Below are 11,998 nucleotides of genomic sequence, written 5' to 3' on the forward strand. Positions count from 1 at the left end.
GGACTGTGAAAATGACTTCTTTGCTCAGCGTACTCCTGCAGCAAGGAGTGATGGGGGCCACAGCGTGGACTCAAGGGTGTCCTGCAGATTAGGTCTCCTGGGGCTAAAATAAAGTTAAATTCAAGCTTCTTCAGAGTATAGTGTTAGATTTGGGGATCCAAACCTGACCTGTTTTAGTCAGCATTTATAGTCATCAGATTTTTGACTGCAAACAACAGGACATTTCCACAGCTGGAAATCCCTTCCCAAGCTCTGTATATACTGCTGCTATTTTCAGTGCCTCAGTGGAATATTTCTAGACTTCGTCTCAGAGATAGGTGTAAGCCCAGGGGAGCGTCCACTGGAAGCAGGGCCTTGCAGGAATCGAAACCTGCTTTCAAAGGTTAGGCTAGGTTGCACCCACTTTCTTCTCTGTTTTTAATTCCATTGCAATGTCACAAATTAATTTCTGCCACACTGATGACAAAATCATGGCATTAGTAGCACAACGCCAAAAACTGGAGGCTAGAGCATTATAGCAGCTCTCAAAACTACGTGGAAAACAACGTCTTAAAAAGTCAACAGTGACCTCATGCCAGCAAGCAGACATCCAGCCGGCCAAGGGCCCGAGGTGACAGCCTGTTCTACTTCCGATGCACACTACTGCTTTTCTCACGAGTACTGCCCCAACTTTTCAGAGCTGCAAGTATTGCAGAAGCCAACATTTGCTCTAAGCACTGCCTTTGTCACCCTGGCAGGAACTGGATGGAAAAGAGCCAACACATTGCTGGTATCTCCAGCTCCACGGGGAATAGGCAGCACCAGAAGCCCTGCCACGGAGCATCAGGCTTGGCAGAGGGCAAGGAAGCAGCGCTGGGCTCTGACCACCCACGGTGGGAGACACAGAAGAAGCTAAGCAAGGAAGGCCAGTATTGAAACAGCAGCAGTAGGCTGAAGGAAAGCACTAAAACCCAGGTCTCAGCCACCCAGCTTTTTTGCAACCTAATGTGCAGCAAGTGTGGAAGAAAACAGGACCCAGCCAAACCTGAGCTCTGCCATTCCCCTGCTGGAGAGCCTGTCTGCAGTACAGTTCACTGCACACACTCTGGAAAAGACAGACAGAAATTGCACATGGTGACTTGCATGAGGTTTAGAGGTCTTTTGTCTTTTCACTTGTCACATCACATCGTCCTAGGGGCTGGCACGATATATCCCCATATGTGGAGATAGTGTAGAGATGAAAGTCACTTGCTAAAAAAGATTGGTTAACTCCCCAACTTCCCCAAGCTTCATCCAAGTCTGGCACAGACAGCAGGAGGGAGGGGAAGGAGGCAGGCATGTCACTTCATGTTTTGATCAAAGATTCAAGTTTGTTATTGATTCATCCAAGCCCATTTACCTCCCTCCCATCCCTGAATTCTTCCCAGCATCACTGACTCTGTCTCCGGTACTTAAACATCAAGCCAAAGAATTGCCTCCTCAAAACTGTGTGCTCTGAGAAAGCAAAGGCGATGTATTGCTCTGAGAAACTCCGTCTTTTCCATCATGCACTGGCCTCCTGCCTTCAGGCTCAGCTTGCAGCAGAGAACAACTTTGTCATCACTTGTAAATGAAGTGCTTTAATGCGGACATCGCCGAGGGAGAATAAACACAAACCACAGTGCTGTTTCACAGAGTTACTTCTCTGATGTTCCCAACAGCGTGTAGCGCTTACGTGGTGCTTTGTCTCCTAAGATCTCAAGGCAGCAGACTTGCTGTCAACTTGATCGTGAAAAGGGCTTCTCCCCACACCTCAGTCCCAGAATGAGATTAACAGCTTAGAGGAGACTTCAGAAAAGAGCAATCAATGATGATGGGACTGAAGGAGCTGATTTATAAGTTAAAATAAAACGAGCTTGAAATAGCTGTAAAGCTCAGTTGGTGTACCCATACTACAAGATGTTTGTGATAGCAATTAATAATATTACCATTAACTAACCATACACTATATTAAATAACCACATGATAGCAGAATAAAAAGATAATCATCTCCAAATCCTGGCAGACTCTCTGAAGAAGAGATAAGGTGTTATAGGACAGTAAATCTAAATGGAAAAGATCAAAAAGAGCATCAGAAGATAAACCTAGGATGACTATTAGCATACATTTATTGGAAATTCATCTAGTAGAGGAATCAGAATTGGAGCGCTTATTTCCTTTATTTGCTACAAGTTGTTATAGTTTCTGAACCTAAATACACAGGAAGATGCTGATGGCGAAACAAGTCCCCAGGCTGGAGGGGACTGTATGCTTCACCCATTAAATAGGGTGACCAAGCTGCCTCAGCCTTCGAGCGAAACCAAGCATAATTCTTCACGGAGATCTGGCAATGCTCTCATACTCAATATCACATCATGTTTAGAGAAAAAAATCCAAATCGATTGCTATTCATACATCAGATGGGCAAACAGACACCAGCTGCAGTGTCGCCCACTTACTCTGAATTAGCAACGACTGTATTGCAATTCAGCCTTTGAGCTTTTCTAAAACACAAGCAGGGAGAGACCATCATAATGTCTGTGATAATGACTGGGTGTGTGGATCATGGAGCTGAAAATTATTTCTCCTAAACTCCTTTCTTAGAAGAGGACATGTGTTCAGATTTGGCTGGTTGGTCTGAAACCGTGCCTGTGTTCATTCATCTCTGCTATATATCCAGTTTGTGCACTGGGACACGGCACCGTGCTGATTCCAGTTCGACAATATCACATGGAAGAGATAAAAATCACACCACAACCTTAAACTAACCTTCCACTGCTACTTTACTTAATAATTTAATAACATTATAATCTTGAAATTACAATTATACCACGCGGAAGCCTGGATAAGAATGCCAATTTGATTGCACACTCAAAATATCTCCGTTTTTCAGGAACACAAACAAGTTTCTATTATAGTTTAACATTATGGGGTGGATCCTCACCTAGCATAAACTGGCAACACCACTGTGCTGCACCAGTTTGTATCTACTGCAGAAGACATAGCCTGGTGATTTTAAAATAATCAGATCAGCAATCCCATCCACAGCGCTTAGCAGGACCGCACACAGGTATTTATTACACATGCCCACTCACTGTGGGTTGTGTATTTCTAGAGCAAGCTAACTGAAAGGAGCTAAGACTGTGCGCTGTGACACATTCAGCCCTTTGATATGAGCAACAGGGATGATAGCATTGTCGTGTTGGGATCGAATATGAAGGCATGAACATGCAGACGTGGCTAAGTATGACAGCTGTGCAAATACTCGGAGACTCGTGTAGTGCAGGATGTATGAGAATCTGTGGTTTTGTTGCACTAAGAAAAGACTTTCATCAGCCTCAGCTGAAGGCTATTGGTGTCTGAGAACAAGGCGGGCGCATATGCATGTCTGTATAACACCCTGCCTTGCAGACTCCACCTGGATGTAGTATGAAGGATGGTGTGTCCCATAACCCTATGGGCTACAACAGTGGTTATAATGGACACCAGGCCAGATGAAGAGGTCTGGTCTTCCACATTCAAGACTGAGCCACAGATCAGTGTCCTAACCTCACAGGGAAGCTATACACACAGCGGGAGGTTGCCTTTCCCTTGTGCAGTTAGACAGGCTGAACAGGAGAAGTCCAAGGCTGCCTCAGCAGAGCACACTGGCTCCAGCTCTTAGCCAGGCTCCCACTCTCCCATCCCATCTCGCACAAGCAGTCTGGCACCTACAAATACCTGCAAAGGCAGAACCATGGCTTGTAGTATTTGCACAGGCTGCCTGACCCTGTCAAACACCCGGCTGCTCCAAGAGCGTGACTAGGTGCAAACGGGAGTGCTGAGCATTGTGGGTATAGCTTTGCCTTTACATCTAATTAGCAATGCAAAGTTGCACCCGCAGCAGAGCCTGCCTAACATACAAAAAAAAAAAAAAAAAAAAAAAAGAAGTGGCCTATTTTTTAATGCTCTTATTAGCACTGAATGCCTTCCCTCCCTACCCAGACACATGGCTGGGAGAGCAGAAGACAAGAGCTCTAGCCTTTGTGCATAATCAGGCGGGGCAAGCTATCTGACCCACCATGCCTCCGCCTCCCCCCTTCCAGTTAGTGCTTTCGTCATGCTGAGCTCCTGCGCTGTGGTTTCCAGGCAAATTTCCACTCGGTGCTCAGAGAGCCGAAACCTTTAGATTAATCCCAGATCTGTCAGCCTCCATCATTTTCAAGCAGGGCTGTGAGCTCCGGGGCACTCCGTTACTTTCTCTAGCACTGAGGAGCCTTAAACCTCTTGCTCTCACTCTCCTGGAGAGTGGACAGCCCCATTCCCTTCCCTCCCCATCCTGAGATGACCCCGAGTCTGTGGCAACTGTGGTTGCGGCAGGATCCTCCGTGAATCAGGTGACTAATTTGTTTCCTCTCCCTCAATGAATTTCGACTTGATCTGCAAAGTTCAAGCCACCTAGGAGCCAAATGCTGCCAGCATGCCCCTTGCTCCCTTACACGTGGCTGCCCCAGCCCCTGAGGTACAGCCACTCTGGCTGGCACCATAATCCCACTTGTTTGCTGCAGGTGTGGAAATGAGCCTAAATACCCCACACAGAAACTCTTTAGCCATTTCACTCATAGCTCAACACTCCTCATTGGCTGAACTTGAGGTTTTGCTCAGATCTAGCTTTGGTTAGACTGAACCTCTCTGATTTGTCTGTCAGTGATCAACAACCAGGGAAATTTCTTTTCCCCGCTCCAGCAGACCATCATTGACAGTTACCTAGCCCCCATCTCTACAACAATGTTCAGCAGTCATTCAGGGATTTTTCATCCTTCCCTTTCTGCTTACCTTCTGAGGTACCTTCTGACCTGAGGCTGCAGCACCTAGGACTAGTGCCTAGGACCACACAGCATGGTCCCTAAGCAATTTGTGCTCACAAATCATGTATGAACCAGGTGAACCATGGAGAATACCTCTACTGAGCTCAGCACCAGCAGGACCCTTGTGAGTGGCAAGCGTGGCCATCTGGAGCAAGCAGAAAGGAAAGAGAAATTGTAAAATTACTCTTTAATGGCTAAATCCTGGGCTCAGTGCTGTACAAACACAGGCCAAGAACTGGTCTCTGCCCCACTGACCTATAATCCACCACGGCATTTCTTTCCAGTCTGTCCCAGTCTATGGAAGTGGGATGTGCCTACTCAACCTGCAACTGGCTCTGCTAGATTTCCTCCCTTGTGCTCAAGCCTGGCATGGGGATGGAAGCACTCTGCGAGAGGCTGAGCCCTGTGGAAGTCACCACTGGCAGAGCAAAACAGTCCTGGTCCTGGCTGTTCATCCCTCCCTGCAGCACTTCATCGTTCTGGCAGCAGGGAGGCTGGTGTGAGGAGCTGGCCTGTACCAGAGCATGCGTAGTCCTGAACAAGTTGCCCAAAACCATCTCAATCCCAAGGGCCAAGTCCTCCCATGTCTGTGACAGCCCTGTGCTTTGACCCTGCCATTGACAGGCAAGTGCTGGGCAAAGAGAAGAGCACGGTGCCAAAGCCCATTGAGAAGGCAGGAACTGAAGTAGAAATAAAACACAGTGAAGGGTTGAAAGGTTGGTCCCTGCAAAAAATCCTTGGAGATGCTAAGAAAGGCAGATAACATGAGCAGAGCGATGCTGGTAGCCACTGCCCAGGACTCCAGGACTTCTTCTGGACTCCTCCCCTTGACAGAGACACTCTGAGATGGGCTAAGGAAACCTGGGGCCATGGCCCTGCCACCCAGCACCCCTAGGAAGAAGAGCAATCCTAGCCAAGGGCCTTGAGAAGGAATATTTGAAGCTCCAGGTACAACTCCAGCAAAGCCCCATGCGTGCTATCCAGGATGATAAGGAAACCACGGCTTGCTCTGACCCCAGAGGAGCAGTGATTACCCAGCACGGCAAGGAGGTCTCCCAGCCCACAGCCCCTGCAAGCCATCTGTGATCCTGCCCTCCATAGCCCTGCCGAGCAGGGACACCAGAGCTCCTCAAGGTGCCAGGCTCAGTGCTTAAGCAATTATCCTTCCTGTGAATACCTCCTCCCTGTGTGTGGAAAGGGGAGATACTCTGGTGCTGGGTGCTGCAAAAAGAGTTTAACCCTTCGGCACGTAACAAATAAATCCCATTATTCCAGCTCCCTGGCTAGGGCTCCCTCCAGCCCGCACCCCACGAATCCCTTTTGAGAGCAGCTGAATCAATGTTTGACTTGTACAAACAGCCGCCTGACTGCAATTTGGAAGGGATTCAGATGGGGATTACGGCAAGGCAGTGGATAAAAATCTATTACATGACAGTATTTATTCTAGATCCCTGTGGCACTCAGTGTGAACTCTGGCAGCATCTCCTGTTCCTTATTCAGCGGCACATGTGCAGGGGATTGAGCAGAATCACTTTCGGGAGAGTGTGCTACAGACCAGTCAGAGGAAAGGACCAGGATCCAGACTGAGTACACATTTCCAAGCCAGACTGACTTGGCTGTGCAATGCATACTCCCAGGGGGTGGGAACATCTTTAATTTTGAGGAGAATTTGATACTGGTGAAATTGCATTGTTTTAATAGCCCTAAGGACCTGCGCCAGCTCTGGTTTACAAAGACCAATGGTTCTGGCTCAGTGCAGCTGTATCTGGGATCGAATTCCAATCCTGCCTTCTCTCTTTGGGCACAGAAAAGATCCAAGCCCCGAGTCAGCAGTAGGAGCTCCCTGGGTGCAGGAAGGCTGCCTGGTCTTGGACCACAAGAGCTACTTTTGCAGCAAGCCCCGCGTTGCTGCTCTCTCTTTTTAGCCTAGCAATGAGGGGAGCTGTTCAGGCAAGGGGTGAGGGGGGTTCTAGGTGGCAACCTCCGAGATGAGGTGACCTGAGAACAGGACTGCAAACAACCCACTCACTGCCCACAGGGGTCACCACCAAACCACCGCTGTTGGCCCAGCCTGGCCAAGCGAGACAGCGGGAACAGTCTCCCAGGACAGGCATCTGGCCCGAGGGCCCCCAGTCCTTTTCCAGCACACACTCACGCAGTCCGCCAGCACAAGGGAGCACGGGGAGCACCAGGGCAGTGCTGCAAGATGCTGCTGACTTAACAGGCTGTGACAGGGCTGTCCAGCAGCAAAGACAGGCAGAGAAACCACCGCTCTTGAAAAAGAAATGGAGATAGGGGAGGGGTCCAATAGGACTGAATTACCCATCCCCAGCTTTGCCTTCTCTGCGTTGAAAGTACTGAATTTTCACCTGCCGGAGGTACATCACATGTCAAGGGAGACCAACCTCTCTACACCAGCGCTGCAATTTTTCCTCCACAGGGTGATAGTGCTAAGAGCAAAATGAGCACCGGCCAAGGCCCCCTTGCCTTGCTGCCACCGACAAGGCAGCATGCACAGGCGCCCCGCTCCCTGGCAGCAGCATTCCTGGGCTGAACGATGCAGAGATGACAGGAACAAATGGACTGGAGAAGGGCTGGAGGAGCCTGAGCCAGTTTGGGCAGCCCCAGCAATGAGGGACCTGCCCTGAGCACAGCCGCAGACTTCACAGCCCAAAGTGGTCGTGTCCTAAACGCTTAACAACTCCCTCTGGGGACTGCTCACATGGTTGGATCTGCGCTGGAGTCAGCCCCCGCCAGCAAATGAAGCTCTCCCGCAAGGTGCCGAAGCAAAAACGAGGTAGGAGTGTTTGCTAGCAGGGAGCACCATGAGCCTCCTCTTCCTCAGCTCTTGCCTGGGCTCTGCACAAGTCATTGCCCATCCTGTACAGCTGTACAGGTGACTGCCTGGATGGACAGGCTTCAAGTTAACCAGCATGGCTGGGGCCTGGGGTGCTGGATCATTTTCTCAGTTTAGCCATTTGAACATTAAATTTTGTTATCTATAAACCAGACCTACACAGATGCTGGGAAACTTAATGAATGGAAAACTTGCAATGTGCTTTAAGATCACCAGGGAGAAGATACAAGAGACAGGCAAAATACTGCAATACATGTAACATTTTATCAGATTATAACAAATTTTAAAGTATTTCATGCAGCAATCTTATAGAAATGTGTGCTCTATCATACATTATTTCTTACAGGACCCACACTGCATTAAAAAGAACTAAACTTCTGGAGGGAAATTAGGAAGAGGTCATAACTCACAGATTTCTGTCCCCTAGACTCATTCCCTCCACTTGGCCTCTATTCCCCTTGCTTCCTCTTTTGCTATAATCCACACTTCTGTTATCCCCCATTTCATCCTGTCTTCCTCTGCCTGCTGTTGCAAAGTTATTGCTCACTGGGGTTTGTCTTCATGCAGAAGCCAAAAAGTGTAAGTAGTAACACAGAGACCCAGAGGCAACCACACCAGGATGGTGGCATTCGCATCTTTTCCTCCAGATGCATCAACTGCCTTTGGGAGTCGCAACAGGGCTATGAATCTGGGACTCCCCCAGATTTCTCTGTTGCTTCTGTGGCTGCACAGGTTTTCTGCAGGGACCAGGCTGCAGCCCCCCTCAAGGAGAGCTTCACTTTCATGCCGCAGGAGAGCCTCCATCCCTGTGAGCGTAATTTGGCCCACCCCAGTCCCCAGAGATGCTGGCTTACCTGAGCAAGCCCAGTTCTTCTGCCCAAAGGGAGATGTTCAGGCACTGCGTTATATATTACTGCTAATGAAGTTGCTTTGTTTGTTCTATTGCTTAGGGGAATAAGTTAATGTCTCAGAATGCCCTTTAACAGTATTTGGCTTTGTTTATTAAATATTTATTTTGCAAGATAAATGTGGATAAGGGGCTCCTATCAGGGTTCCTTAGGGAGGAGAGAGCATCAGGAGTCTCAGAGGATAAAATGTGTATAGAGATCAGGGTTGGGTTCTTATCCAGAACAGCATACAGCACCCATCCTTTCTAACAGCATAGATGATGATAGAGTTTCATCTTACTAATTCTCAGAGCTTATCCCCAGCAGCCGGAAGAAAGTGGATCTGACATGCTTAGGGGTCCTGTGCTCTTCTTTGCCTGGGACCTGACACTCCTTCCCTCCTACTGGTGTAAAATGGCTATGCTTCCCAAAACAGTTCAAGGCAATCCTACAGGCTGCCCTATCATTGCTGCTGCTAGAGGAAGGGTTTGGCAGGGCAGGAGGGGAGAGCAGGATGCCACAATATAGGAAGCCTTCACCAGTACAGAGCAAAGGGGAGAGGGGGAATCACATGGATGGAGCACAGCTAGGATTAGCCTGTGGGCTGCATACGCACCTGCTGAGCCTTTCTTTGGGTAAGTGAGCAGCAGAGGAAATACAGATAAATGCAACAGGTTAAGCAGCTATGATTAGAAGTGAGCACTGTAGGCTATCCTGAAGCTTTGCAGGAAAGTCAAGACAGCCTTCAAACCCCTCCCTCCCCAGCAAGGCCAGCAGAGTTTGATGAGTCCCTGCAGTCAGTCTAAGACTCACAGGATCTAACTTACAGGGGGTTTAGAAGTGTCCTGTCCAATGCGTCCCAATCCCCCCTCTCTGCCCCTGACACCCAGAGTGGAATAGGCAGGCAGGAAGCGAAGCCGCTCTCTTGCACAGTCGAGTTGTACAAGTCAGACTGAAGATGCCATCTCCTTTCTGCCCATGCACGCTGCTGGCATTTGAATCTGGCCTTTCTGGCCAGAGCCCACTGCGGCTGTTTGCAGAAAGAGGATCACTCCCATGGCGTCCTCCTGTTGGGAGGGTGACTCCCCTGGCCTCTCACGGCTGGAAGCAGCTGTTAGGGGGGGAATAGCCATCCCTTGCTGATGTGCATGGGAATAGAGCTGAGAGGGAGTGGTGTGGATTCAGCCTCCAGCCACCTGCTGTACAGAACGGGCAGATCATTACCCAGAGAGCTCTGTAATTTTGCTTTGCAAATGCTTGCCCACTGGCGCAGAGCCTGAGGAGGAGAAGGGGGAGAGGGAGGCTGCTCACAGCTCTGCATGCCAAAAAGGCACTTTACCACGCATGAGGCCACCAACGCTTCTGCAGCCATGAGGCCTTGCAGGCTTAACCCTCTCTGTTGCTCCCCAAGCCAGCTTTCTGTAAGAGGGGAGGAAGAAATGGCAAAAAGGAAAGAACAACAAGGAGCTGCTGGATGGAGAGGAAAAAAAGAGCAATGCAGGGAAGGGAAGGGGACATGATGGCTAGGGAAAGGGGAGCATGCAGGCCTTGGAGGTGTGTAGAGACAGCAGTCCCTGCAAGAGCTGACAGCATGAAAGGGAGAAGACTCCATCTGCAAGGTCTCCCAAGCAGGCAAGCTGTAGACATCCTCTGGGAGCTAACAGCAAGAGCAAGGAAGAGCCTGCTTGGGACTTTCTGCTAAGTCCACTAAGGCTTTGGAGAGCCTGCTTCCCGGGGAAGCCTGCTCACACAGATACACTGCTTGCAACTATAGCGGCCTTGCCATTCCTCCTGCCATCCCCCACCTCCCCAGAGCTTTTGAATTTGTGGGCAAATTTTAGCTAAATCTTTGACACAACTACATCTCCATCTGGTATTATATTTTTACACGTGTCATAAAAATAGACTAATGGATAGCGGAGAGAAGCCAAATTTCTATGAAGGGACATGCTGAGATGTGAATTCAATAGTATTATCACCCAGCGGAGAACCCAAACAGGAGAGTGGTGCTACAAAGTGTCACAACAAAGTTCAAAGTCCAACTCTCTGAATAGTAGGATTTTGACTAGTAATAGAGCAAAACCGCTATGATTTGAGTAAGCTGGACCCTCAGATTCCATGCCATGCAGACACCTGCTCTCCCTCTGATTTTGTTTGAGCCCATTCCCCAGAGACATCCCCTCTGAGGCGTACATCAGAGAAGGCAGCAAGCTGAAGCCGGCTGAGAACAAGTGGAAACCCAAGTGCTCAGGAATAATTTTCTTTGAAGCTCTCCCTGCCCTGCAACCACCGAGCCCACACACACACAACCAGGAGATGGCTGTATCCTACAGAAGATCTCTACAGGGATCTGCACAGAGCTTCCCAGGCAGCAGGGCCTTTGCTGCACCCTCTTGCATTGCACCAAGAATCGGCGCAGCTCTGACAGAGGCATGGCCCGAGATGTTGCGTGTGGCCAGGGTGCTGCATGCCAGCAAGGGAAGAGAGGAGCTTTCCTATACTCTGCTTTCCTCTACTGCTTTCCACATTTTCCAGTTATTCTTTTCTTCTCTGCTGCTAGGCTTATGCCCAGCCAGGGAAGACGTTTTCAGTACAGCAGGGAAATAAGGCTCAATTGCTCACACCCACATCGAGCTCCCACTTCCCCAGCAAGCTGGGAAAGCCTGTTTTTCTAAAAGCACATCCAGAAGTTCCTTCTATGTTCAGGTAGCTCCAAAAAGGGCAACACTTCACACTTTTCAAATACCATTCCCTAGCCTTGCCTTAAGGGCTCTGACTAAAGTAAGCAACATGCCAACATCAGAAACATCTGGGGAAAAAAGTAAAAGTCACAAGGAAGCACATCTTTGATTTCCATGGCCAGATGCTCTCCTCTTTATAGCAGAGCACATGTTTTCTACTTCATAAGTACTCCCAATTCCTAATAATATAAGCCAAAAGAAGACTAGATCTGTTGTGGCCACCTGATCTATTGTAGCAGCAAACACACATCCCAATTCTGCTGGCTTCAGGGCTTTAAACTAGATGTGAAGGGGGAAGGGGAACCTATCGGGCTTGCCAGCGACAGGCTAGAGGATGATAGGCAAGAGTTAGAGGGACTGGGGGCTAGTATGAGCCCTCAACCCATTGCCCAGCCGTGTGCCAGGGGCACTGCAGTGACGTTGAAGTCTGGTGGAGGTGAGCCAGAGGCTCCTGAGGTAGCAGGGGCCAACAAGGAAAAGCCCGTGAAGCACCTCAAAGGAAACAAGGGGTGTTCGGCTGTGAAGGCGACGAGGCCGACAGCTCAGATGAGATGCCTCTATACAAACGCAAGCAGCATGGGAAACAAACAGGAGGAGTTGGAAGCTATCAGGCTGCTAGAAAGCTATGACCTGATTGCTATTACGGAAACTTGGTGGGACGAATCCCAC

Source organism: Egretta garzetta, unplaced genomic scaffold, assembly GCF_000687185.1.
Source record: "Egretta garzetta isolate BGI_Z169 unplaced genomic scaffold, ASM68718v1 scaffold79, whole genome shotgun sequence".
NCBI lineage: Eukaryota > Metazoa > Chordata > Aves > Pelecaniformes > Ardeidae > Egretta > Egretta garzetta.